We start from the raw sequence: 27711 nt of genomic DNA, 5'->3' as shown, positions 1-27711 counted from the left end.
TTGTTGAATATTCAAGGTATACGAAATATGTTGTGTTTTGCATCAATTTCAGGCACATGCCTCGCTTTCATGCATATTTTCCTTAAGGTATATATTCTCGACTCAACTGCAAACAATAAGCATATCGATTGATTCAATTTAGGTAAATGTGCAATTATTTATTAATAGACTAATTCAATTAGAATTGCAACTTTTCACTTCTCCCAAAAAAGAAAGCAAGTAAGGCCTCGATACTTTTGAAGCACAACACGTCTAGCATGTCCGTTTTTTTTGCAGTAACAAATATAATTGAATACAAGTAATCAGCTGTTGAGTTCAAGTATGCACAATGTTCAATTGGCCGGCAAACAGCAACAGTTACTCATAGACTGACCTACCAACTGCCTGGTTGAATCAGCCTGGCCATAAATCCTTTACTGAACCAAAGAACAAAAAAAAGGGGCGAAAATATTAACCCCCCCTGGTTTTTTGGGGCGCAAGGGGACATGACTGCATAATTTTCGTTGTCGTTTTCCGCTGGCAATTTTTCGTTTTAATTTTCATGTCTCTCTCTCGCTGTCTCTTAATTTTTGTGCTCGCAACTGACAGTCAAATAAATTATTACGCTGTCGTGTAAAAGCCGCAGAGATTAAGCAATTATGTGGCACTTAATGCTGGACCAGGCCCAGAAGGCGGCTCTGGTGCGGTAATTTAAAGCATCCGCCGCTTTATGCTAGCCATAAATTTTTGATTGCCAACTAGTAAAACAACGTGCAGTCCCAGCCACACCCCCTCGTCTGGCTGGCCGCGCAGGTGCTTGGTTACGCACGCTTAACCGCAATTTGATTGGCTGCTCCGAAAAGTTTTGTGCAGCAGCCAAATGCAAACAGAGGAAACAGTTGCTGCAGGTTGGGCCGCGCCTCAAGGAGCAGCAATATGAAAATGAAAATGAACATTTTCGGCGCTATAACTCTAAACTGCAAGCCAGAAGTTGGCCTAGTTGTTGTTGTTATTGTTGTTCTTGTTGTTTTTGATTCTGTTGCCTGTGGCCAAAGTTTGTGCGTGCGCGAAACCATAAAACCCACGATGTGGCAAAAGCCTTTCTGACGTTCCCACAAATCGTTTTCAATATTTTCCGAGAAGTTGTATAAGACACAGAATTGAATTTCGGTGCAATGAATAAGTGAAAAACAGAAAAAACAGAAAAAAGAAAAATGTTTTAAAAGAAGAAAGCTAATTATTTTACGAAACAAAAGGATTAAAATTCTATTATCTCTAAATAACTAGTCCAAAAAAATTAAATTGATATAAGTATATTAAGAGAAGAAGAATTTCGCTTAAATTGCTGGCAATGCAATTCTTTGACAAATAACTTGACCAACAACATTTTATGGCTCTATAGATTTTAATTTAAAATTTTCTAATTGCGTTGCTGTTGCTTTCGCTGCTGCTGCTGCTGCTGCTGCTGCTGTTGCTGTTGGATGAGAGAAGACATTTTGCAAAACTGTCGCATGCAAATCAATCTCAGCTGTCTCTCAACCCGAAGCCAGACAATTATGCATGCTGCTGCCAGCTTTGGGGTCAGCATTGTACTCTGGCACCCTCAAGTCCTGGCATCTTCAGAACTGTCTTCTATGTTTCATTAAATTTTTTGGGCCCTCTCGCCACTCATCTGTGCATTTTCCACACAATACAGCAGAATAGTACAAAATGCCACTGAGAGAAGCTGTTGTGCAGTGGCCCATGTCATTTGTCATTAAGCCCGATGGGGGAGGACGGGAAGGAGGGGAGAAGGCGGGCAACAACAACAAAGAAACAGCTGTTGACAAGGAGCCAAGCGTATGGTTAACATGGCGTATGCGCAATATGTTTGCTTATGCACATTTGTCTGTCCCGACTTTGTATACATTGTAAGCTTTGGCCTGCACTGTTCACCGAGATTCTGGATTCTCCCTGGAAATGTCTCTATTTGTCTGTCCGCCTGTGCTGGCAAGCCATAAGTAAAGGTTTTAAGCGCATTTGCTGGCAAATTCTATCAGCAAGCGGCAGCAGCAAATGTAGCAATCGCATAAGCGATGCACAACAAGTGAAAGGAATCCACATGAAAATCAAGTTATCAGAAATTTCGAGCAGTTTTCCGATATGACAAATCTCTGTACTGTCTGATTAATAGACACAGTTTCTATTTTGCAACATTGTCTTTTTCAGTGCCATATGCAAATAGGCCAAGCTGCAAATATTTTCAATTCACTTTGCCACAGACATTATTTACTCTTGCGGATAAAGGCCATAAAAAAGAAGAAGCTCTTGCAATTTAACAAATTAAAGGGCCGCTGGCATTGGCCAAGAGCAGAGCCCCAACAACAAATAGAGAGAACTCTACTAAAATATGTGCTTACAACAATCTAATCTTTTATCAAAGTAGCCAAAGACGAAAATATTTAAACTTCAAATAAAAGTCTGAGTTTTTCTTCTTTTCTTTTCGCTTTTTGCCACAGTTTAAATGCACTTTCATCTGCGTTGTTGACTTGCCACACGTGCTTGCTCCCTGTGTCAGCCTCTGGTTATTAGGCAACTGTTCCCACAAGTATTTTCTGTTTGACTCTTGAGTTCGGTTTTAATTTAATAACATATTGCCTTAGGCACCTTTGCATACATATATACGTATTTATGTTTTAAATAGAAACATGTTTCTGTACGTTAAATAAATTCAGGCATAGTCCGAAACATTAGGCTACAAATAAATATAAGAAATTTAGAGCACAACCTGAATTTTGGAGTATTCCAATTCTACTTCAGGTATTAAATTTAAATATTCGTGAAAATAAAATCGCACAACAAATGCTCCTGATTTAAAATGCAGCAGGCATTTACCTGCAAAAATTGTCGCCCATGGACAACAATTTGCAGCTCCATTGTCAATAAACATAAATTTCAAGTAACATTTTTAATAACAATAAGAACAGCAACAACAACAACATTGACAATGACAACGACAAGTGTCATTGGCACTCAAAGTTCAAGTGCAAATGCGGCTGAAAATGCAATTTATTCCAATACACTTTGGCATATTGAATTTGTGATTAGGCAAATAAACTCAATGGAATTACAAGTGTTGTACAAGCTAACAGTTTATTGTGGGCCCAAACACCCGTACAGGTGTGTGTGAGTGTGTGTGCCCCAGCAAATATACAAAGAAGAAAAAGTAAATTGTCGTATATTTTGCTTAAAGTAAATATTCATTGGCCTTACTTTAGCTTAACGACATCGGGCGACAACATGGCAGAAAAAAGGAAAGCAGATGAAAATTCACATGCCAAATTTCACTCTGGCCAGTGGGCCAAGAGGGGTTGAGCTGCAGAATTTGTTGTCCCAAAAGAAAATCAACTATATATGCGAAAATTTGCACTGCCAGGCGGGCGGGCTTTTAAATGGTGGGTGGGGGAGTTGGGAGGATGGGTAGCAGGTCGTCACTGTCGTTTGCCATTGTTGGTGCTTATGTTATCATAATAAATTCATAAATTCGATTTATTTTCAATCAAAATAAATATTCCCATTTTTGTAGCCTGCGCACTTGAATGAAATTTAGTTGATTTCGTTTGCAAATCTATTTTATTGATTGTTTCAAGATATATTTGGAAAAATGTGATATCATTGCCGCAATTGAAACGCATTGGCAAATGCATGAAATTGAAATAAACTAAGGAAATACGCTGCAAGCGTGTCTTGAAAAATATCTTGTTGCCTTGACTTTAGAAATAAATTTATATTTATTTAAAGAGGGGTTTACATTTGTCTTTGAAATCTTTTCACACTTTTATATTATAATATTTTAGCTAATTTAAAACCCAAGAAAAGTCAGATTCTTTGCTAAAGCCGCAAATCTCTAGTAGCTACAATGTTTAGTTAATTAAAACAATTAAAATAATTTGCAAGCTGCGCGACAAAAATATATGTAGCAAGCCGAACAAGTAGGTGAATAGCTGCACACCTTGTTAGGGCAGGTGAGGCATGTCCCCGCAACGCGACGCGACGACTGCGTTGTGTGTGGCATGAAAAATCTACATAGCAACAACATAAATTATGCGGAAAAATACCAGCGCCAGTGTTTTATCTTGTCTATCAAGAGTGTTTAGCAAGTTTTTGAAACACTGGAACCATTATGCAAATATGCATAAGGCTGCGTGGTGGTAAGGAGGTGGGGAGTGGAGCAAGACACAACGGGTGGGCTGACAATGGGCGGGCAGCGAATAGCAGGAGCTGCTAGTGAGCAGCCGCTTTTGATACACTCAATGAGTGTGGGCACGAGTATGAGTATAAGTGAATATATATTCATTTTCAGCCGACTTTGCGCATAATTTTTAAATGCAGTTCCGCAAGCGCCAAAAGACACCCGCAATTGGCTTAACAAGTGTGTGTGCGTGTGTGTAGCAGCTGCTTAACAGCACAGCCACTGTTAAAGTTTCACGATTGCGTCTGTATTGGTAGAGCTCATGTGCATGTTAGCAGCACGTTAACAGCACAACGAACTGTACGCGTAACAGTGCGCTGTTTCCAGAAATGAACACTGCTAAGGGGCTACGCTTCCAGGCTGGGGTAACAGCAGTAGCAGCAGCAGTAGCAACACCAGCTGTTAAAGGTCCTGTTAACGTTAAAGCATTAACAGCGCTGCCGCAGCTTCTGTTAAAAAGATTGCAATGGCCGCTCGCAGCTTTAGCCCTAAGTAATTTGCAGCAAAAAATTGTTGAAAAGAAAAGAATAATGTTAAAAAAAAAGGAAAGTGCAAAGCATAATGCAAAATAAAATCAACAATTATGCTTCACTTTGCGCACGGTAATTATGGAAAAATGTCAACAAGCTATGCCCATGTTGTTGTTATTGTAGGTTAAGCGTGGCTCGGGCCTTGGCCACTGTTGGTTTTTAATTTCAAACACGGAAACTGGGAAAAGAAATGAGAAAGGGGCTGGGGGCTGCTCAAAGGATATACGAGTGCGCACTCAAAGTTGCGTTTTGTGCATTTTATGGGGCAGGCGGCGTGGTAGGGGGGCGCAAGTTGACACCAGTAATTAACATAAGACAAAAGGCAGCGAGTCCAGTTTTAAGTGTTGCGCTCTTTGCCTGCCGCTTTGCACTTTACAGTGATTAAAGTAAATTTACCTGAAGCACCTGAGTGTTTTGTGTGTGTGTGAGAGAGTGTCTAATTGTTTGACAGAATCTGGTTGGGCAAACAGAGCAGCAGCAGGGGTCGTGGTCGTGGTCATGCTCCTGGTCGGGGTCGTGGTCGTGGTCGCGGGTTCTGCTCTAAGCTCAGAAATCAGCTGAGGTCACATTAAATTGCACAGTTGTGCTTAATATTTGTTTGTGTGTGTGTTCAGTTCATGTTCTTGCTGTTGTTGTTGTTGTTGTTGTTTGTCATTTCCGTCTGTCGCGCCCGAAAGTATGCAGCAGCAAAGCGAAACTTGGCAATGCATCAGCGTCAATATTGGCACTGACTGTCACTCGATTATGCCAAAAGGCACTAGAACTGATATCAGTCCGACTATAAATAACTCTCTCTATGTGTGTGAGTGTGTTGTGTGCGTGTGTGTTGTGTGTGTGTGCCAAGTGCATTTGCTAATATCGGTTACTTAGCGGTTGCCGTGAGGGCGGCTAAATTGACATTTTGGTTAGGCAGCTGAGTAGCTTTTTCAATATTGAAGAGCCTTAAATACCTTTTAGGCATCCTAGATATATCCTGTATAGAAATAGAAAGAAAATGTTAAATATTCGAGTACATATCTCGATTTGCTTGCAGAATTGTGCTGCTTTCTAGGAAAAACCTCAAATCGAAATAGATATTTCTTTACTTAAGTTAAGTTTACTAAAATTGAAAGCAAATAGAAAATATTTAATGAAAATGATCTGAAGTGGAACAATTTCTCTTCAAAATTTGAGACAAATTTTTGAACCTGTACTGAAAAGTTTTGCGTGTCTCCTTTTCAATAAATTGTTGTTCTTGATTTCCTTGTTCCATGTACATTTCAAGAGTTATTTTGGGCAAGTTTTGCACCGAGCTTCGATAAAATTCATATTTCAAAGAGCAGGACAAATGCAGTTGACATTTTTAAGTCTTTAAACTTTTATTGGCTCGATGTGTGTGCTTTCCCGATTTGTTTGCCCTTCGCCCGCTGACCCGTTGCCCCCAGCTGCCTGCAAAAAAGGTAGCCCGCTCAACATTTCATAATGGCGAGTGAAAAGGACACTTTGAGAGTTCAAACGGCTTCAAAGTGACAACAACGATTCCGCTTTGTTTTATATATTTGATCCCACCTCACAGCACGTGCAAGCATGTGTATCCAGCGCAGGCTCTCGAGCATGCTGGCATTTTGTGTGGGCGCCCGTAATTTAATGCCGCTTCAAGCGAGTCTAAAATATATCGAAATGGTGCGTAAAAAGTGGGTTCCAACATTTTTTTTATTCTGTTTTTATTGCTGCCGAAAATTTAGTATTTTGTTTCAGGCGGCAACACATAAATTATTTCTACCTGAAATTTTATGCTAATTTTGCAATTTTATTTCTAGCAATTTGCCCCGTAAATATGTGGTTAAAAATGTATCAAAAACTTAGACTAAAAAATAAATTACGTGCGAATATTTTGAAAAATTGTACTTAAAATGTTTTTCATTTCTTTTTAAGTTTTTTCGCCTTTGAGTAGAGCCAATTTCGGGAACATGAATAACATAAAAATTTGGTTACAAATTTAAAACGTAGAGCTAAATATAAATTATATGGGAAATATTTTGAAATCGTATTTTAAATATTTGGCCGAGCTAATTAAGTTTTTTTGCCCTTGAGACAATTTTGGTAATAAGCTGGAAATTGCCTGCGAGCCAAGTACTTGAAGTCAAGCAGAAGCACATTACGCATACGTCAGGTTGCACACACGCGGCGACAATGCCAGAAGCTGGCAGTCTCTATTTCAGATCAGGGCCGGAATACCGCTGCAGTGCACAACATTGTTGTAGTTTTTAATGGATTTTCATTAAGTAAAAAGATAGAGACGGAGGGCGAGGGAAACTTATAGAATGGAAAGCTCTTAAGAAGTTGATTACAGTGATGGCAAGCAAAGAGGCAACTGGCCAAAAGTTTATTTGGCCATTTAGTGGCGTCTGGCCAAAGCCAGCAAAGATGTTTTACTTAAGAACCGAAATGATATACGTGTATATTGGTGTGTGTGCGTTTATCTATCATGTTTGTAATCACTTTTCATTAGGTTTTGTGGCTGAGACTTTTGAGTCGGATTCTGACTGTGGCTATTGCCCGTTGCGAATGGCTTTCGCATAAAAGATTTTCGCACATGCTCCACAATGTTCAAGTGTAGAAAAAACTTTTTTAATTGGAAAACACATTTAAGTGGATTTTGTGTGTTTCCACACACACCCTTTTGGTGTGTTTGTGTGAAACTTTTAATGCTGTTTATTTGCCCCTTCTTTCTGAAAAGTATCGCATTTAAAGTACGAGCGTAACAGAAACTTTTCCTTTTCCTGTTATTGTTGTTGTAGTCTTTGACTTGTTTAATGCGCATTGCACAATGTGCAATGTGCAATTGCAATTATGAGAGCGAGTTGAGCATTTCCCTGTGCATTACTAACTCATAGTTTGTGCATAATGTCGACGTTCATTTCATTAGTTCCCAGCTGCAGCGCATGAATAAATGTTGGTTTCGTTTTTTATTCGCCACACTGGAGATTCCTGCTGCCAAAGTAGTAAATAACATTTTAATGTTTTTCATATTTCACAGCGGAGTGTGGACCCCGGCTTGCCCTCCTGGCCGACTGCTGCGGCATATTAGCCAAGTTCGAAGGCAGCTCTTGGTTCCTTTTTGCTGCTGCCTATATTAGAAACCAGCAGCTCTCCAGTCAACATAGCTCATTAAAACTTCGCTTCCCTTGCTCTGTCTGCCTCACAAATACTTGCAACACTCGTCTTCACGCTACCCTCTCTCGGCGCCCAGACTTACCGCACACCCACTTCGGAACTTTACTCTGGTTATATAAATAAATACCATATGAGTCAAAAATGCAACTAATAATAATATGTATATATCTGCTCTGATGCCCCAGCGTAAGCTAAGCATATGACCAGCTCATTAGATCAAAAGAAGAAAGGCATTTGATTTATAATAGATCATATTACATTTTAGTATTTAAATATACGTTTTGTAGGTAAGAAAGACTTAGACATTGCAAGCTGAGAGGCGACTGTTAACTGTATGTTTATATAGATGACATGCTAAGCATCCGACTTAATGAAGATCTTCAAAGCTGCTTCAAAGTCTGAGGAGCTGCCAACTGGCCAGTTATCGGAGCTTAACAGTAGTCAGATAGTTGCATATATATATTTGAAACACATGCATTACATTAATTTGAAAACCTGGAGCAGTACCATGTACGCCTTTAAGGACTCAAAGAGCAACAACTTGTGTAGGTTGTAAAAAGCCAAGGTAAAAAAATTATCGCACTGCGTGTCTAAGACGCAGCGTGGCAGACACAAAATAAACTGCGCAGACAATGCCAGACAATGAGAAATTCCCCACACTGCTGCTGACTAAAGTTACACACACTCGCACACACACAGACACACACACACACATGCGTGCTCTTAAGGATGTGTAGTCGAGTCATTTGTCTGCCTGAATGCGAAGCGCGTCTCATCAGCGCTCGTTTCGGGCTCGCCAAAGAAAGGGCTAAAAGGTTTAGTTATTTATCATGTTATAAGTTATGATGTCAGCGTGCTGGCATTATGTGACTGATAAGCGCAAGAAAATGAGCAAGGCTCACACGCAAAGACACACAGAGGCACACAGGGCAGCGCTCACAAATGAAATGAAAAATCGAGGTGTAAAATCTTTGACGTGGCTGTCATTTGTAGGCAGTCTAGGCTCTACACACTCTCTCTCTCTCTCTCGCTTTGAATAATGGCAGCTGTCTTTGTAAAGAGGAGAAGAAGTCAAACGCAAGCTCACGCACACACACGCACACACACATATATAAGCGCATTTGCATAATAAATGAAATCAAAAACAAAAACAGACAGCATGCAGCTTGCCGCATGTTGTAATTCAAAAGTTCCTGCCAAGGGCATGCAACACGCCATCCTCAATGCCACACGGACTTGCCTCAGCTGCTCTCCGCTCTCAAAGCTCGAGGCAAGTCCAAGGCAAGTCCATGTGGCAGCTGCGAGAAGGCCACGACGCGAGCACTTTGAGTATTTAATGCGGCATAAGGGATAATGACAAGCTGCAGACACACATATTTTTGCCTCTAATTGCATGGGCTCTTAGTCTAAGCTAAAAATTGCTGAAAACTCAAAGCGAGCAAATGCTTTATTTCTGATGCTGACCAATTTATGTGCCAGTCAATTAGGCAAAACACTTTTTGGCACTGCGCTGCATAATTCATGAGACTAACTGAGAAAATGAAAGGGAATGCAGGGAGTTGAAGAGTTTGACTTGACTTGGTGGCTGCAAATTAAAAGCGTTAATAAATATTTGAGCAACCTTTTTGGCGCTCTGTAATCTGCCACATTTTGGCCACTAATTTCGCCTCCAGACAAATCCGCCCACTTCTGAGTACTCGACGTGGCACAATTGAAGTCATGTGGAAGTGTAGGCAGGGCTGTAATTGAAATATTGACAGTTGCGACTGGCTGTCGACTGAATTTTTATATTATGCAAGCAGCAGGCAAAGAAAACAATTAAGAGTTGTACACTTGGGCTGTGCTTGACGGGCAGTTGCCCTGTAATCAGTTGCTCAACAAATGGATATTGAGGATGCGTAATAAATGCTATAGAATATAACCCAATATAACACATTATCTGAACTGATAAAAAAATTAAAAAATGCATGCTGTATTTGAGCTGGCGACTCTCCGCTTGTTATTTTGACATTCAGACACCGAACCCACGCAGGCTCACAAAGAAAAGAAAGCTTGTATGGCGATTTGTCATTGCTGTTGATTTTACCATAAAAACTTTGAGCTTATGTATCTTTGTTTTAAAGTAGACAACAGCTTGAATATCATAATAAAAATGTACATAAATTCAATTCAATTCAAATTTATAAATATTTATATGTATATTGAAATATTTAAATAAAATATGTACCTTTTACTTGTAACGCTTTCTAATTATTTCGTTATTTATTTTAGTTATATAAAGCTTGTTTCATGCATGATTTTCGTTAACTTATGACTTTATGATGCCCCTTTCAGTTAGCTTGCTACAACAGGGTATTAAACACTTAAGTTGCGCGGCGTACTTTCAAATATTCACTTTAATTTATAATTTATCGACTGTGGGCCAAAGTTCGACTTTGAAGTTGGGTGCATTGTTTAGGGAATATGCGGATAAACTTTGATTGTGCTAATTAGCAAATTGGCGCCTCGGCTGGCCACGCCTTGTGGCGTCTGCTATCTGCACACCTTTTGCCACAGCTTGGCAGCTTCCTATTTGCCTCATTGTCAACAACAATTTGTTGGCAGCATAAAATGAAGTGAAAAGGGTAACCAATTTTGGCAGGCGGCCTTTCCTTTCGGCCATATAAAACGCACAATCGAATTGCCTATGTGGCAATAGTTTCACCTTCTTTGGAGCACACATTTAATTTTTTTTTCCTGCATTTATTGTTGTTACTTGGGGTCTGCTAGGCTGGTTTTTCTTTTCCTTTTTTTTTGTCAGGTATAACGTAAGCTAAGCAAACATGTTGGCCAACATGCAAAAAAGTGTTAGTATGCTCAGCGCGCGGTACTCTGCCATCAGAAATGTCCTTTTACGCATACATATAACTGTGTGTGTGTGTGCGTGTGTGTGTGTGTGTGTATGCAGTAGCTGCCATATATGTAAAAACTCAGACGTGATGTAAATTTCTATTGAATGCTGAATGGGCAGAAAAAATATTTTTAATGGTCTTTGGGCAGCAACAGCAGCAGCCGAGGCAGAGGCAGAGGCAGAGACGTTGACAGTTGCCTGAATTGATGGACGAGGGGAATAGGGTTCGGGAAGGGAGGGGTGTTTAGAAACAGGGGCTGGGGCAGGCGTAGATATGTAAAGCAAAGTCATGCGTTAGTTTAGAGAGCCAACAAATCGTGCGGCTATTTGAAGCCTTGCTGCAGCCTAAAAGTATGCTACAGAAATTGTATTCTTTTGTTGAATAAAATAATCATGACCAGAAGCATATTTTGCATGAAGAATATCAAATATTGCCACAGACAGCATAATAAAATTGGTTTACTTTTTCTAGCAGAGCCTAAATATTTGCATGAGACGAAGGAAAAACAAAGTGCAGCACACGAGATCAACATGAATGCATGTTACATACATACGAAATGTTTTAAGTTTAATTAAATTCAATTAATAAGCACACGTAACCAATTTCTACGCCAAATAGGTTAAAAGGTTATAATTTATAATTTAAGAAACAAGTTATACCATAATCAGGCCCTCGCGACAAAAGGATTTTTACATGTACCTATTTACCTGTGTAACGTTTAGTCTTTCATTTAATTGCGCTTAGCAATTTAAGGATTTGTCAATCCTATAATTAAACATTGAAATGTTAGTGCATAAAACAACAAACGAGCTTATCAAATCAAATGAATTCACATCAACCGCATCATGACCTTGCCCTGAGTGCAAAAACTAAACGAAATGTTCGATGCCAGTCAACGCAAAAAATATCAGATATACGCAAATACCAACATAAATATAAAAGTATATATGTTTATTTGTATTTATGTATATATAAACTGTTAGATGTCATTATATTGTTTTGACAGCAGAATCGAGAACTGAAAAAGGATTGTTTCGGCCACAGGGCGCGTCATGAACACGAATCTGAACAACAATTTGCATGATGCCGTTTATGGCAGCTCTGCTAGTGTGTGTGTGTGTGTGTTTGTGTGTATTTGTGCACTTATTTGAATATGTATTGCATTTGGTGTTTTTGCATAATTTGGCATGTAAAACATTTACAACAATGGATCTCAATGCGAAAGCATGTAAATATTGCATTTGATGCTTGCCAAGCTGTGCGGCTTTTCATTTTGATTGCAGTTGTTGCTGTTCTTCTTCTTATTGTTGTTGCTATACCCTGCAGCCATAAAATGGGTTACAATACGGTTTCAATTTCTTCAAGCAGAGTATATAGGCCTGTTGCAAATCTATAAGGTGATGAGGTAAGAACCTGTTTTAATAATTTTCCTTTTACAATCTTCACTTAATTTGTTTCTCGTTAATATAACTCATATCTTCTAATTATTTGCTTTCAGATATCGATGTTTTTTCATCTCTAGTTTACAGGGTATGCCTGGTCGTGGCTTCGTCCGTTGTTGTTTTTGGCAGCGTAGGCAGCTGAGAGCAGTTCGGGCTTAGAAAACTCCTGGTATATAATTATGTGCAGTAAAATCTGTTAAATAAAATATTGTTTCTCGCACACACATGCACACCTACACCTCGCATTGTTTATGGTCCGCTTTTGCTGTTGACAATATTTATATGGAGTTCGCTTTTTTTTTGTTGTTTTGCATTTTACCTGCTCGGCGGCGTTGCCTGTTTATGTTTCGGTGTCAGAGCGTCGCATTTTTTATGCAAATATGCCAAGTTTATAGCGGCTGCGCTTGCTTCACACTCTCTGCTCTGCCATCTGCCGTGGGTGGTTGTCATATTTATTTATCGAACCACAAAACAATGCGGTAAACTTCTTTGGCGTCGCTTTCACGCTTGCCGATAGCCAGCGGCAATTTCGTGCATTATTTATTTTTGCAGCATAAGTTTTCTTCTGCAGCTGAATTGTTATTTATGCTGACTTTGATTTTCGTTGCGGAATATTGTTGTTTTTGTTTTTCATCTAGTTTCTACTCGATTTCATGTCTATTTTTTTTGAACGACGAAAACATTTTACAATCCGTTTGTTTGCTTTTCGCTCGGTTGTGTCCTTTTATCCGCAAAGCTTCTCTTTAACTTCTCTGTTTGAATGTGCACTTTGCACAACAAATTTTAAGGCCTTCTAATTTTTGCTGTGCGTCTTTATTCTGATTTCACTTCTATCTCGTATTTTGCTTAAGATTTGCTTTCAATCGGAGACTTCATTTTACTTCTCTCATTTTCCTTTAAGCTGTGCCTTTCGCTGCTCCGTAACAGGCCTCGCTTTTTGATTTGCTTCTCACTTGGAAAGGTTTTTTGATGTAATTCAGACTTTAAGCAGCTTTCCGGAGGCATTTACCGGCATATCAGCTGACTTGTTTACATAGTATATTTTTTAATTTTGCCTTTTATTTCAATAAAAAAGCAATTAATAAACATACGTATACCTGGCAGTTATATAATGAAATGGCAACCCTTAACGGCCCCCCAACCCAGTCGAGGCCGGAGAGTTAGGCCAACCTGCTATATATCAGAGTAACTCTATGCAGGCCCAGAGCTTTGACATGGCTTGCTTATATGCTGGCCATAAAAGCGCTTTTATTGCCCATTTGACAATATGCTCGCCTGCACCCCTTGCGGATTTTGTGTTGTTCTGCCGATGCTGCTGCTGGTAAATCTAAATAATTTGGCAATTTTGTGCTGATTTTATGACATGCCACAAAGGTACATTAAAAGCGCAACTTTTGTCTGGCCTGTGAGCAGCCCAACATGTCGATAAGGTCCGATTACATTTTGGCTATACACACGGTGTATACGCAATTTCTGTGCATTCCTTTTCAAAGTGTTTTTGGGGGAGGGTAGCGATAAAAAGTTGCTGGCATAAATTCCAAGTGCAACAGGAGAAATGAAAATTGCTAATTAAGCGACGGCCACAAGAAAAATCTCAACCGTTTCCAAAAAAAAAACTTTTTTTCCACCTGTAAAGTTATGCATTTTATGGCAGGCGCCTGATTAAACTTTCCGGCTGCACTTTTGTGCGCTGGCAGCTTGCAACTAAATGTGCTTAACTTCATATGAATTGCTGTGGGCGAGGCAAGAAGTTGTTGCCTTAATATCTCAGGGCCTGGCACCCAGGCAAATTAAGAACTCCATGCGGGCAGAGACATTACAACTTCTCCGGCTGAGGAAATGTTAAGTGAGCGGCTAATGAAAATTCATGGAATTTACTTCAGTCCTTAAGCGCAAACAAATGCTTTGGGAATAGAGTAGTGACAATTTTACCCAATTTGTAGGCACTCAACTTTTGCTGTCCCGAACAAAGCAGAAGGGCATTGAAATGCCTGTGATTGCATTGCATTAAAATATTGCCATGCCTGAGAAGAAAGCTTTACCAACCTGTCTGCAGTTAATGAATCTAGGTAGTTTACAGGGTATTTATAGCTTTAGAGCTTCAAAAATAAATTTTCTTTTAAATCGTATATTAATTGTAAAAGGGCATAAAAATGTTGTCATGCCTGAAGATCTATTCGCTGTTAATAAATCTGAGTATTTACATGTTTTGAGCTTCAAAAATAAATTAATTCCATTAATTTAATGCATAATTATTTTTTAAATTCTTCCTCACTTTTGCAACTTAAAGCTGCAAGATTTTCAGGAGTGTTAGCAAAATGCACTCTGCCGCCGTTGGTCAACAAGTTTATAATTATAAAATAACTTTGGCTAGTTTTGCAAGCACAGACCGTGTTGTGCATGTGTAAAAGAATTGCGTAAAGGCCACAACAGCAGCAGCAGCAATACACTGTCCTACAGAAGGCGGGGTTCAATTGATGGCAATGCTGTGTAATTAGCCACAAATTGTTTAGGCCTAGTTGCACGCGCCAGCAGCTGTTCAGATGGCCGGCTAAATTCAAATATGCACACAGCCAAAACCAAAGATGACACAATTTGGGGCAGGCGAATGTGTCTGTGTGTGTGCCTAACTGTATTTGCCCAATTAAGTAGGCTACACTCGTACACGGCGGCTCATGTCCACGCAAATTAAAATAACATTTTTTGGTGTAGCTTCAGCTCGTCGCTGGCCCAAAAACTGTTGAAATTTTGCGGCCGAACTTGCAGAACTTGTCGCAATTGAACTTTTATGGGGCGCACGTAGCGTATACGCAATTACGCAGACCAGCTGCAACAGCTTGTTGTTGCGAGAAATTATTTACATGGCACATTCCAGATTTGTTTTGAAAATAATTTCCCTTGAAATAAATGCTTAGATTAATTCGACAAGTCGTAGCATATAGCATGTGCTCTTCAATTTTGGCTGTAAATGACAATGGAAGCGCATTGAAATGCTGCCGCAATGCCATTTCAGCCATTTTAGCCATTTTGGCCATTTTCAATGCATTTCAAGCAGTTGTTGGCTGCTTGTCGACAGCAGATGCATGCTGGAGTGCCTTTTGCTCTAGCTACGCCCCCTGCCCCCTGTCCGTGCCCCTCGTCTGTCTGCTTTTGGCTGTGTAACAGGTGCAGGCAGCAGCATTTTTTGCTGCTGCCACAACTCAATTTATTTCAACATGTACTTTTGAAACAATGAATTTCACTTTAGTTGCTAATGGATTTTGTACGAAGCAGGCAGCCTGTCTATGTGTGCGTGCGTGTGTGTGTGTTCTGTTTGTATCTAGCTGGGGTTATTTTTTTTCCTTTTTTTCGGTTCGGGTCAGCTGCCAAGAAACTGCGTGAGACAGGCCAAGTCGGAGCACTCGAGTGTTCTTTATGCTTGTCTGCTGCCACGCCTTGCATTAATGCATTTTGTTTGCTTTGGCGACATTACGCCCTTTGCACACACACACACACACACATGAACACACACTCGAACACACAATGACAAATGAAAGTTGACGCGTACGCGCCCTTATTGAGACAAACGACTGATGCCTGGACTTGGACTTTGAGTTGCTTTCCCTGCCTTCGTTAGCCACGCCCACAGACATTATGCAAATGCAAAAGAGTCCAACACAATGCAATTAAAATGCACCCAAAATTACTGCTGGCTAGTCTCTGGGAAGTTGCAATCAGACTCTCACTTCGACACTTCATGCGTAAGCCAGAACACTTAATTAATTATACCCTTGCAGAGGGTATTATAATGTTGTCATGATTTGTGTAACGCATAGTAGGACACATCTACGCTATCATTATCAACAACCCAGTCGATAAAGCCATGTCCGAACTAGTCTCTTAGTTTTAAAGCTTTCGTCATAAAACTTTGGATCACTATATCGTAAAGCTGCCATAGGGTCGATCGGTCGAAAAGTAGGTTTGGTATGAAAAATATATTTGTTTTCCCTGTGCTTCTTAGTTACCGGCAAAGTACAATGAGCGGTATGAATAGGTTGGGCTTGCAAGGGTATTAAGTTTTCGGCGCGCCGTAGATAACCCTTCTTTCTCGTTTTCTTTTAAATTACATTCCCCAGCAGTTGCATGAAAACTCACTTCGGGACGAGGGCAGCTCATTTCGTGCTGCCAAGCAGCAATTCAGTTCGTTGTTGACTTTAGAAGTACATTTTTCAGCTGCTCTTAGCCAATATTGTTGTTGGTCTTGTTATGGCTCCCCCTCTGCTTCTTATACTACTTCTGCCACTACACAACGCAAATACTCTAAGCCCACTTTAAGGCACGGTCCTGTCCTTGTGGTCATTGCCATTGTCATGTTATTTGTGCCTACGGCCAGACAAGTGCCGCATAATAAAAGCTTCCTTATTGCACCTTTACAACTTACATTTATATTACATTTTAACGTGTCTCTGATTTAGTTAACAGCTCGAATTACAAGCTGACAACTTGCCAGCCAGTGACAGCAGCTGCAATAAAGAGTTTCGGAGGTGACCCGATTTTGTGCCCTCTCACGACCGATTTAAATCAATTTTTGTTCTTATAAATATTTGGAATATTCAAATATTATTTTTAAACGCTTGTGAGTGTCAAAATGACTGATAAATTGTTAGAAAAATGTTAACATTTATAATTTCCCAAGTTCTTTTTGAATAGCTTTGCCTGAATCGAGTTTTTAATTTGTTAAATTTCTGTGCAATGCAAGATTATTTCTGCCTTTAAGTTTTATTAATTCGAAATTATTATGAATCATTTGTGAATCGACTTTTATATTTAAATACAGTGTATCATTAACTTGTTATTTGCAAAACTGCAATGAGAAACGAAAATGATTTAATGAATGGCCTAAACTGTGCTACACATATAATCGTGGCAACAGTTTGCGTTTGCGCTGTGGCTTAGTTACCGATGACATGTGTCAGGTGCAATCAAATACGCTTTCAAAGCTTAAACGATTTTGCGGCACTTTGTGTAAATTTCAGACAAGCTGCCACAGAAGCTGGCACCAAGAGAAGCCGCCGCCATGTCACGTGGCACAAATTTAGGCTGCATTCGTGTGAGGGCGTATGTGTGCGTGTGTGTGTGCGTGTGTGTGTGTGTGTGTGTGTGTGTGTGTCTGTGGAAGGTGCCGAGTTTGGTTATGCTTTTACTTTTGTGGCATTGCTAACTAATTGAATTAATGTACACAATTTCCAAACAGAGGTTCTGGCAGGGAAGCCCAATCACGAGAACGGGGTTATTGTGGAATTCTTGTTCTTGCCAGGACACATGTGCGCGATTGGAATCAGTTTTGGCAGCGGCAGGCGAATTGAATTTGTCGCCGCACACACCCTTTGTTGCCCTTCCCCCCTCCACCCATGTCTGCCCCCTAGCTCAACCTCTTTGTCTCTCTAACACACACAGCAAATTTTTATATCTTTCTCTAACTGTTGCGGAGTGTGTGGCTGTGTGTCAAGTAATTTGAAAACAATTTGTTCGTTTAATGCCAAAACATGTAAAGTTTTTTAATTGTCTACAAATTGGCAACATTTGCAGCAGGCGGCAGGCGGCAGAAGGCCGCAATCAGGGCCCAAAGCCAAAGCCAAAGACATTGAAAAGTCGTCGCCAAAAAGTTGGCGTTGCCTTCTGGCCAGAAATTGTCGGCGTCACATGTTGCACTTGGCGCCTGCTCACGGCCTTTTAATTATATTTAATTGAAATTCGAAACCGCATTTGTCGCTGAAATGAGTTTTGCTTAATGCTCCGCAAAACGATTGAAGTTCTTGTACAATAAATTAAAGCTCGCAATAAGTTTAATTTGTCTGGTTTTCGGTTTTAATATGCCCATAAATTTAAGTGCTATGGGCTTAAGTTATTTTACACTTTATTTGTTTCATCTACCTATATTAATTGGTATTTATTAAATAAAATGGGTACAATACATTTTTAATTAATAAATAATTTGTTTTTATTTGCGCTTGCCTCTTATTATTTTTAAATTGTTTTAAAAGTTGCCCTTTAACGACACGCAGACACACACCCTAGGACAGATTAAATGCAAATTTATGTGTCATTTTTAGTGTGCAATGAAATTTCAGACTGTGGCCTCAGTCGACAGTTTTGTAGCGTGCGCAAAACTAATTTGCACTTGAAACCACAACAGCAAAAGTCATAGCCGCAGCGGCCACCGCAAGTCTGTGCCCCATGCCCCTTATGCAGCCACTCGCTGTTGCAGGCTGTTGAGCAGCCGCCGGGCGGCTCAGTGTCATGTGTCCTTGTGCAGCAGCCGAATGAAGTGTAAATGAGATTTTTATGCAACACCAAACCGACCACAAGATGCAAGCCAAGTGCTGTAGCTTTCGGTTAAGTTGACATGGCGACTATTTCTTGTTGTTGCCCGATTTTATTGCTTAAGCTGCGAGTCATAAAGCTCATTACGGCCAGGAAATTGCATATAACATTACACGACACACACATAGACTAACAACAACAACAACATGGTGGGAAACTAAGCTACACAAGAGCCGAGTGAAGCAGAGCTTAATTAATGTGCATTCCGCACAACAGCTTGAGGCACGCAGCTCGCCTTGCAACACTTTTGCCGCTGCTGTTGCTGCTGCTGCTGCTGCTGCTGCTGCTGCTGATGATGCAGACGCTGGCAAGCGAAATAGAAAACGAAAACATGTCAGGCTTCAGAAACATAATTGTGTTAAATTTGCAGCAAATATGTTTTTGTTAGCTGGCATTGTTGTTGCTTACGAAAATATTGCCGTTTGCTGTTTTCACCATTTTCCTGTTTTGCTATTTTCCTAGTTTCCTCAACTTTTGTGGCTTGACGTATACGCAACGTGTGTGCATAAGATTAAGCATACGCACGGTTGGCTGCCTGCATCAACTAAGAGCCTTACACAAATGTCATGCCATGACATTCAATGTCGGTCTCTTCTGTGTGTATGTGTTCGTGTGGTAAATATATATTCGAATATAAATTGCCAGTTGTAAGCTGGGACACTTGACTCCCAGTCCAGCAATAAAATACAATTAGGTAACTATAATTTAGCAAATATCTCGGAAAACAAAGTTTGCGTATCCAATTTATAAATTAAAAATAATCAATCAAGGTAACAAAACTTAGAGCAAGAAGAAGACAGTTAAAGGGTATTGCAGTTGTTATACAACTGCAGATAGAATTAAAGTTTAAATACCAAATAAATGCCAAGCACATTAATATTATATTATCAAATAGGGATCACATGCACATAAGTGTAATACTTTTTTTAGAATACCTTTAACAATTGTTAAAAACTTTCAACATTTTAAATACTCGATGCAACATCTGAAAAATTCCCGCCAGGGTATGTCAGATTCAGCACTTAAGAAAAAAATTCTCCTCTCTCTTGATTTACCTGAGATTTATCTTGAAACAGTTTCGCCAATAATTGAATTAAAGTTGTGGAATATAAATAATCCAATTAGAATAGTTTTGTGAATTGCAAGTACTAAACAAAGTTTGTCTGTGGATATATATAAACTTTTATTAGCCCTTTAGGTGCTTTTAGCAACGATGTAAGTAATATTAAACCAATTAATTTATATCTGTTGGATCGCCAACAACTGTCGCAGAAGCACAACGATTAATTAAGCCTGTCATCGTGTAAATTTTGCTAAATTATTATCAATACTGTTGGCAGCGATAAGCGAACAGCACTCACATGTGTGGAAGCATGTCAAAAGGACATAGACAGCAGTAATAACAGGGACAAAAGGAAGAGGTTCGCTGACGGGACACGTTGGCAGGCATTCGGTTGGCCAAATTACAATTGCGATATGACAATAATGCAATCAAACAATCAATCAATTAATGTCTGCCTGAATTAATGTTGAATATTATGTATTATCGTCAATGCCATCATTAGCACTAAATTCAATTAAATTACCAGTTGGGCTGCCGGAAAGTCAGTCAGTCAGCGGCTGGTTGACATCCAATGATGATTCATCATTGTTAAATTTGGCACCTTTCACTTTGTATGAGGGGAGGTGGGTTGCTTAAATGTAAGTAAACACAGTTTTGTCAGTGTTCTGTCTCTTGAAAAAAAAATTGGGAAAATTTTCAAAATTTGATGTTGAAACTAAAGATTTAAGCATGGCCCACACTAGAGCCGGCGCAGGCGCTCGTCATGGACAAGTTGTGGAGATGTACAACGATATTTACAGTACTGGACTGTTTCCCGTCTGGTGTACACTCATTGCGATTCTCATCTTTGTTCTTCTGTTCTTACATTTACAAAGACGCCCACATTAACCTAATCCAGGACATGCTGCTGTTTCAATAAAGTCCCGTCGAAAATTTAATTATTACTAATTTCATTTGAGATGGTACGACAGCCACTGCGGCCGTATGATTTGAGCTTAAAGGGCCCAGACAACACCTGATCCAGCTTAGACAATGAATCTGATAATTAACAGCTTCCGTTATTGGCTCTTATTTGGTATAAAAAAGAAATTGGATTTATGTAAAAATTGCGGCATAGTTCTTTAAAAACTTTTTGAATGCACAAAGTCCATGAAAGAGTTTGTGAACGAATATTTTTAACGACTTAATTCAATGAATATTTATTGCCTGCATAAAGTTACATTTAGATGGAATTTTTTATACATTTACATTTGAAAGCGGTTAATTTAAATAACATTTTTCATTTTCCATTTGAGAAAGTTTAATTCAATTGTTTATCACTCATTTGTCTGGCATTAAGTCGATATAATTATATATACATATTTTTTTTTGTAATCGCAGCTTGTATCTGAACTGTTTGTGGTACAGCAAAAAATGTAGGTAACGCTGGCTGGCTGACATTCCTCATACGCCCCGTATGGCTGATGTCTCTCTTTGTGTGTGTGACATATGCAAATATTGATGGGTGTTTGTGTGTGTGCGTGTGTGTGAACAGTTGTGCATAATATTATGCAAATGTATTGTGCGAGTATGGGAAAAACAAATACACACACACACACACACAGAGAGAGGGGCATTGCCGTAAAAGTTAAGTAAATATATAAACATGCAGCGGCTTACGCATGCCTGCCTGTCGGCCGCTTTATTATTGTTGTTGTAACTGCATGTTTATGTTGTTATTGATATACGCTTCTACACACACACACATATATACAAACATACTTATGTGTGTATATCAACATGTCTGTAAGTCGAGTAAACATTCGAAATCAGTTCTGAATCAAAAAGCCAAACGATATACCATGAGTATATGAATATGAATATCAATATAAAGCCGTCTACTTACAAACCCCTCTCTGTCTCTCTCTCTCTCTTTCTCTCTCTCTTTCCCTCTCTTTAACTTTCCTTCTTTCTTTGTGTCGCCCTTAACGTATTTTTTGTTTTCAATAAATTGTGCGTGAATGATGCATAAATCAAATAAAGTTAAAAAATTATTTGCCGCACATATATAACGTTGCGTAAAAAAGCACAGAGACTTTTTTTGGGCTGACATATATATGCGCATACTTGTTTACATGTGTGCATGTGTGCATGTGTGCATGCGTGCATGTATACATGCTGGATGCGTGCATGTGTGTACGCATTCACATATACAAACACGCGCGCATTCAAAGTGAAAAGCAAATTGCATTAAGGCGAAACGCTTGTTAATAAATAAACATTTCTTTATTGGAACACAGCATATTTGCATGCCCCGTAAACAAGCAAAGTGAAAGCCAGGGCATGTTTATTGTTCAACCGAAATGCAACTTAAATCTAATCAAGCTTTTGTCCAGAAATTTACAACTTTATGAAATGCACTTGTTTGGAGGCATAGTCGATGAAGGGTATCAACTAGTCGACTTAACCGCCATGTGCTTTGTTATTTGTGCTGTCGTTGACTCTCGGACTCAGTTTGATTTTTTGCACACCTTACAGCAAATGCAATTTGATTAAACGCTTATTTTGAGAACTGTAATCAAATAGGATGACAAAAACGCTTTAAAAGTAATGAAGTTAAAGGCCATTAGTACACATTTGTGGCACTCCATAAATATAATAATTCACAATCAACAAATTGCTTCGCTTGGTTCTCCTTTTCTATGTGCTTTTGGTTGCATGCTTTTGGCTAGTTAGCACTTTTTCTTTTGCCTCATGTGTGCCTTGTAAATTTTAGCTCAATATTTGTTGGCTCTAACTAGAAACATATCTATCCAGGCAAGTTGGGGCAACTGTTGAACTGTTGATGTAATTTTATTGTCTGGCTGAAAAGGGCTTTCAACCTTTATCGTTTCTTCTTATGCACAGGCAAATCTGCAGCTGCTTCTTTTCTGCATCCATTTTTTTTCTACACACTTCACTTGGCAATGTCGGGCGTTACAACGGCTGTCAGAGTGTCAAGTTGCCGGGGTTTTAAGGCAACTTGAGACAGCAGCCGCAGGATGTCATTTTGCAGCGGCTACAGCTGCCGTTGCTGCTGCTGCTGCTGTCCTCACTAATGAAACAAAAACAGACAAGTTAATGTACAGTTGATGTACAGTCTAATGGCTAGCCCCACACTTTGCTACTCTGCCGCTTGCCTGTTCGTTTTGGTCGCCCTTTGGTTAACTGGCCGCAACTGTCTGCAGATTTGCATAGAAAGTAGTTGAGGGCCCAGCTAATTGAGTGACTAAGCATCGTTGGCTAAAGTTTTCGACATTCTAATGCCATTGTCAAGCTGCTGTTGTCGCTGCTCTCAAACTAGTTAACATTTCCGCTGCGGCGGCAAGGCACTTACCTGCAGCTCTCTCTGTTCCCAATTCCCCATGAATATGGCTTTTATAAATAATTCAAGCGCATGCTGATAGCGGCTTTAAGCCTTTTTGCGTGGCCATTTGAGACGCTGGCGCTTTTCTAGAGCAGCGCAAATTAACAGAGCGCATTGAATGCGGTGGGGGCGACCTATACAAAAGACTAAGAACTTGCACAACGGCCCAAATGTCAGAGCAACAACGACAACAACGACAACAACAACAAGGGCAACTACAGCCGGAGCAAAAGGCAGCTGAAACTTGCGGAAGTTGGCCTTTTGAAATGCAAAACTTACAGCCTCACAGCTTTCACAGTTTTCACAGTTTTGTCCGGCTGGCAGGCAACAATTTTGGACATTAAAATCAACTGTGCATGTTTTTCAGAATTATTCGAGCATAATTTCTCAACTGGCAGCTGCTGCCTATTCGGACTATTCGAGTATTGACTTCCCTTTGGCACATTTCACTTAATTTGCGAACAAAAGTGCTGCCTACTTTTTGGGGCAGCACGCGCCATTGCAAATTAACAGCAACGACAACAAGAACAACAACGACTGTCGACAAAAGCAAACAAAATAATACAATTTACAGTTAATCTAAATGTTGGTTTTTATTAGCCGGCAGAAGTTTCTGTGGCTGCGACTGCAACTGAACTTGATAAAAGTTAAGCCAGCACCAGAGTGTGTTGGGGTGGGATGTTGGTGTGCATGATATAGCAGCAGCAAAAGTGACTTTATTATAATTTTCAACTTTTGATTTACTGCGTGCTTTGTGTGCCTGTGTGTGTGTGTGTGTGTGTGTGTGTGTGTGTGGCTCAAGATGGCAACGAGGCCAGCGCCAACCCACTCGACAAGGCAATCGGCCCAAGGCAGACAACACAAAAGCCATGAACAACCACACAAAATGATGCTAATTTTTACACCACAACAACAAGTACAACAACAATAACAACGATGGCATCCAGCTCCAAATTGTTGCCAGAGATAGCAACGGCAAGAAAATACAATTGCAAAACTTTCTTACAAAAAGATTTACAAAATTACAATAATAAAAACAACAATAAAATTAAGCATTGTAATATGGTGACAACACAGCATAAAAATGGGAAAATAAAAGATGAAAAAACCAGGGTAAATCAAATCAATCTTAAGGAACCTTGAGTTCTTTAAACTCTCTAGAAGAATTATAATGTACCTATGAGATAATGTAATCTTGGAAAAGCAAATCTTGAATATTTGAGAGAAGAGCTCGCACAGTAAAAACTGAAAGTGGATCCTGTTATTTAAACATAAAATTGATAATTAGATCAATGAATGATTCAATTTTAAATTCTTTAAATAAATTTGAGCATTTTCACCCCTTGTATTAGGTTAAATAGTATTAAAAAAATTATAATGCCAAAATTCCAGTTGTATATGTTCAAATTGTAGGTCATGAGGTGTCCGAAAATCATTCCAGCTTCCATGTTTAATGCTTGTCATCAAATTTCAAATCCATATTAATTTGCTGGCCACAAAATGTTCGCATTCTGCGGTTCATTTTGTTGCTCTATATATTTTATTGGGAAGGACGCGACTTTAAAGCGGATCTGTAAGTGGCAATTGGACATGTGCGGCTTTAAACTGTACCTGGCACGTGTCATAATTGCAAATCAATGAGCTGCAGTACAATAGTCGCGCTGATTATGACTATGTCATAACGATGATTACGCCAATTGTATCAGCATGTGGGTGGGTATGGGCAGAACACGCCCTACCGTGAAAGTACGTGCATGTACTCAGTATGTCCGTAGATGTATATATGTGTGTATGTATGCGTGTGTGTGTGTGTGTGTAGCATTTTAATAAATTACGTGACAAACTGCAATGCTCTAAGCCTTCCCAGGGGGACCTATGCGAGGCACAGTGTTGGGCGCAGCAGGTGGCCCTCTCGCGGCGGTTCGTGCCCGAATTCCGTTAATGTAGGCTCATTAGTTGGGGCATTAAAGCAGTATTATGAGCATCGTTGCGGGCGACGGGAGGGCTGCAGCTGCAGAATTGGTGCGGATACATTTGCATTTGGCAGTTGGCAGCGTCTTGCACATTTCCATACTTGCATTCGCACTCACTCGCACTCTGGTTCGAGCTGCTTATCTCACTCACTGCCTCTCTTTCGCGCTCTTGGAGTGTCTGGTATCTGTCGCATTTCTAGTGTAATTTGCGAAATTAAATGACAAAGTTTTGCACACAGTTAACAATATTAAATCGGATTTCAAAGGCGCCGCCACCGAGAGTCCCATCTCCATAGCCAGCTCCAAATGTAATTACATTTTCTGTTTTGTGTGTTAACAAACCGTATAATTGGCCCCGGCGCTTTGTCGCGCGCCTGTATCCTGCATTCACGTTATCCTCTGCCGGAATCCTTGAATTCTGCACCCTGCCGTTGCCCCTTACCAGAAGCCTTGGCCAATAACCAACACCAGCAACAGTTAGCCGCACTCGGAATCGCACATTTCATTACATGTTTAATGGGTCCGGGCAGTGGCCTAGATGCAATTATTCTGAGAGCAGCTCCACTTATTCAATGAACTTCCATGACTCCATGAATTATGGTAAGATTTGTGAAGCCAAAATGTGAAGTATGTTAAATATATTTAAACTAGAGCGGATACCGGGTACAAAGAAAATCGATTGAAATCGGATGAGATTTCACCGAGTTAAGGGGCAGGGAAATTACGACCTACGTCTATATAGGATATTTGACGAAACAATTTTCATATGAATTTCGACCAAGAATAGTGTTGGCAGATTTAGAATCCAAAATGATTTAGAGGTCAATCCCTTACAATACGACAAGCCTATTAAAACTCGTTTGAGATTTAACCGAGCTGTAGGATCAGGAAGTTTGACCTATGTCTACATAGAATATTTGAGGGTAACATTGAATGAAAGAACCACCAGGGTAAACAGTTTTATATATAGAAATAATATGTAAACGTAAATTTGTACATTTTTTAAGACAAAAGATTATTAAAAAATGACGTTTTTGTTAAAATATTCATTGTGAAGGACTCATCTTTATGATATAATCGGTAAAATTATTTTGTGTACTCACCTTAATCATCCTCATAAAACAACTTGCTGTTTACGATTTGCCTTTTTGCATAAAACATATACTTCTGGGATCAGCAGTTGTATCATTACTCCTTACTCTTTTTAATATTGTTCCTGCAGTGCCATCTCGCTTCCTTTCACATGCGATCATATTAACAAGCAGCCCCTTGACGGGCCACCTTGCAGTTTCAACTAAAGCCCAACTGCAAAGCGCTGTTCTATTTATACTGTTGAGTCTTCTTCTTTCAATCTTGAAGCCCTTTTGCTTGTACTATAGCTCTCTTTCCTCCTTAATAGCAACTCTCACCTTCTCACTCGCTCTTACATTATTTCATTTGTTGTTTTTTTAGTTTTTCATTTTCTTCAGACGAAAGTAGTTGGGCCGAATCAATTTTATGGCTTGTATTTCCAAATTTTTAATTTCTTCGAAAAATTACAACTTCACTGCAAATATAGTAATTATGGCATGATTTGTAAGTAAAGAAGTATGAAAATACTAAGTACAAGTAAATTAGTGTGGTGTACCACGGGACATAAAATTAAAAATGAAAAGCTTTGTATATGTGCTAATATTCATTGAAAAGGATCTTATTTTGTGTACTTACCTTAATCATGCTGATAAGCCCACTTGTTGTTGTCCATGTGTTCAATTTTCCATTTTATGTTATATAATAAATGTACTTGTTCGTCCAGCAGTTGTCATTACTCTTTACTCCTCTTATTGGTGTTGTTGCTGTAATGCCATCTCGTTCCCTCTCACTTGTGAACTGCTTACATTGTTTTAAAGACGTAAATGCACAATAATACGCGACCCCTAGCACGACCACCTTGCAGCTTCAACTGAAGCCCAAATGCAAAGCGCTGCTCTATTTATACTGTTCTCTTCTTCTTTCAATCGTACTTGTTGATCCAGCAGTTGTCATTACTCTTCACTCTTCACAATAGTAGTATTCCTGCAGTGCCATCTCGCTTCCTCTTGCATGTGATCTGCTTACATTCTATTAGACGCGTACTTGCACATAATTACGCAGCCCTTAGCCGGGCCGTCTGGCAGCATCAACTGAAGTTTAACTGCAAAGTGCTGCTCTATTTATACTTTTGACTCTTCTTCTTTCAATCGGGAAGCTCAAATGCCCAGTGCTCTCGTTAAAAAAAAATTTTGTCTTCTGCTGCATGCAATTCCATATTAATAAGCAGCTCCTTGCGGGGATGCCTTGCAGCTTTAACTGAAGTTCAATCGCACAGCGTTGCTCTATTTATACTGTTGACTCTTCTTCTTTCAATCGTACTTGTTGATCCAGCAGTTGTCATTACTCCTCACTCTTCATATTATTATTCTTCCTACACTACCGTCTCTTTTCCTCTTACATGTCATCTGCTTACATTCTTTTAGACGCGCACTTGCACATAAATACGCAGCCCTTAGCCGGTCCGTCTGGCAGCATCAACTAAAGTTTAACTTGAAAGTGCTGCTCTATTTATACTATTGACTCTTCTTCTTTCAATCGTGAAGCTCGAATGCCCAGCGCTCTCGCTAAAAAAATGTTGTCTGCTGATCTCTTCTGCTACATTCAAATCCTTATTAATAAGCAGCCC

The 27711-nt window shown here is 39.6% G+C and overlaps 1 long non-coding RNA gene across 1 annotated transcript; it reads right to left on the bottom strand.

Moving 5' to 3' along the window:
* Window positions 1-27711, bottom strand: LOC138911484 (uncharacterized). Its single transcript, XR_011417093.1, has 3 exons — window positions 26721-27711; window positions 26117-26559; window positions 1-106 (listed from the first exon to the last, which is right to left on the bottom strand). It is a non-coding gene; the product is annotated as an uncharacterized lncRNA (long non-coding RNA).

The sequence above is a fragment of the Drosophila virilis genome, unplaced genomic scaffold (genome assembly GCF_030788295.1).
Source record: "Drosophila virilis strain 15010-1051.87 unplaced genomic scaffold, Dvir_AGI_RSII-ME tig00000644, whole genome shotgun sequence".
In the NCBI taxonomy this organism is placed as follows: domain Eukaryota; kingdom Metazoa; phylum Arthropoda; class Insecta; order Diptera; family Drosophilidae; genus Drosophila; species Drosophila virilis.
Note: the sequence above shows the minus strand (reverse complement) of the source record. Positions and strands in the feature narration are given on the sequence as shown.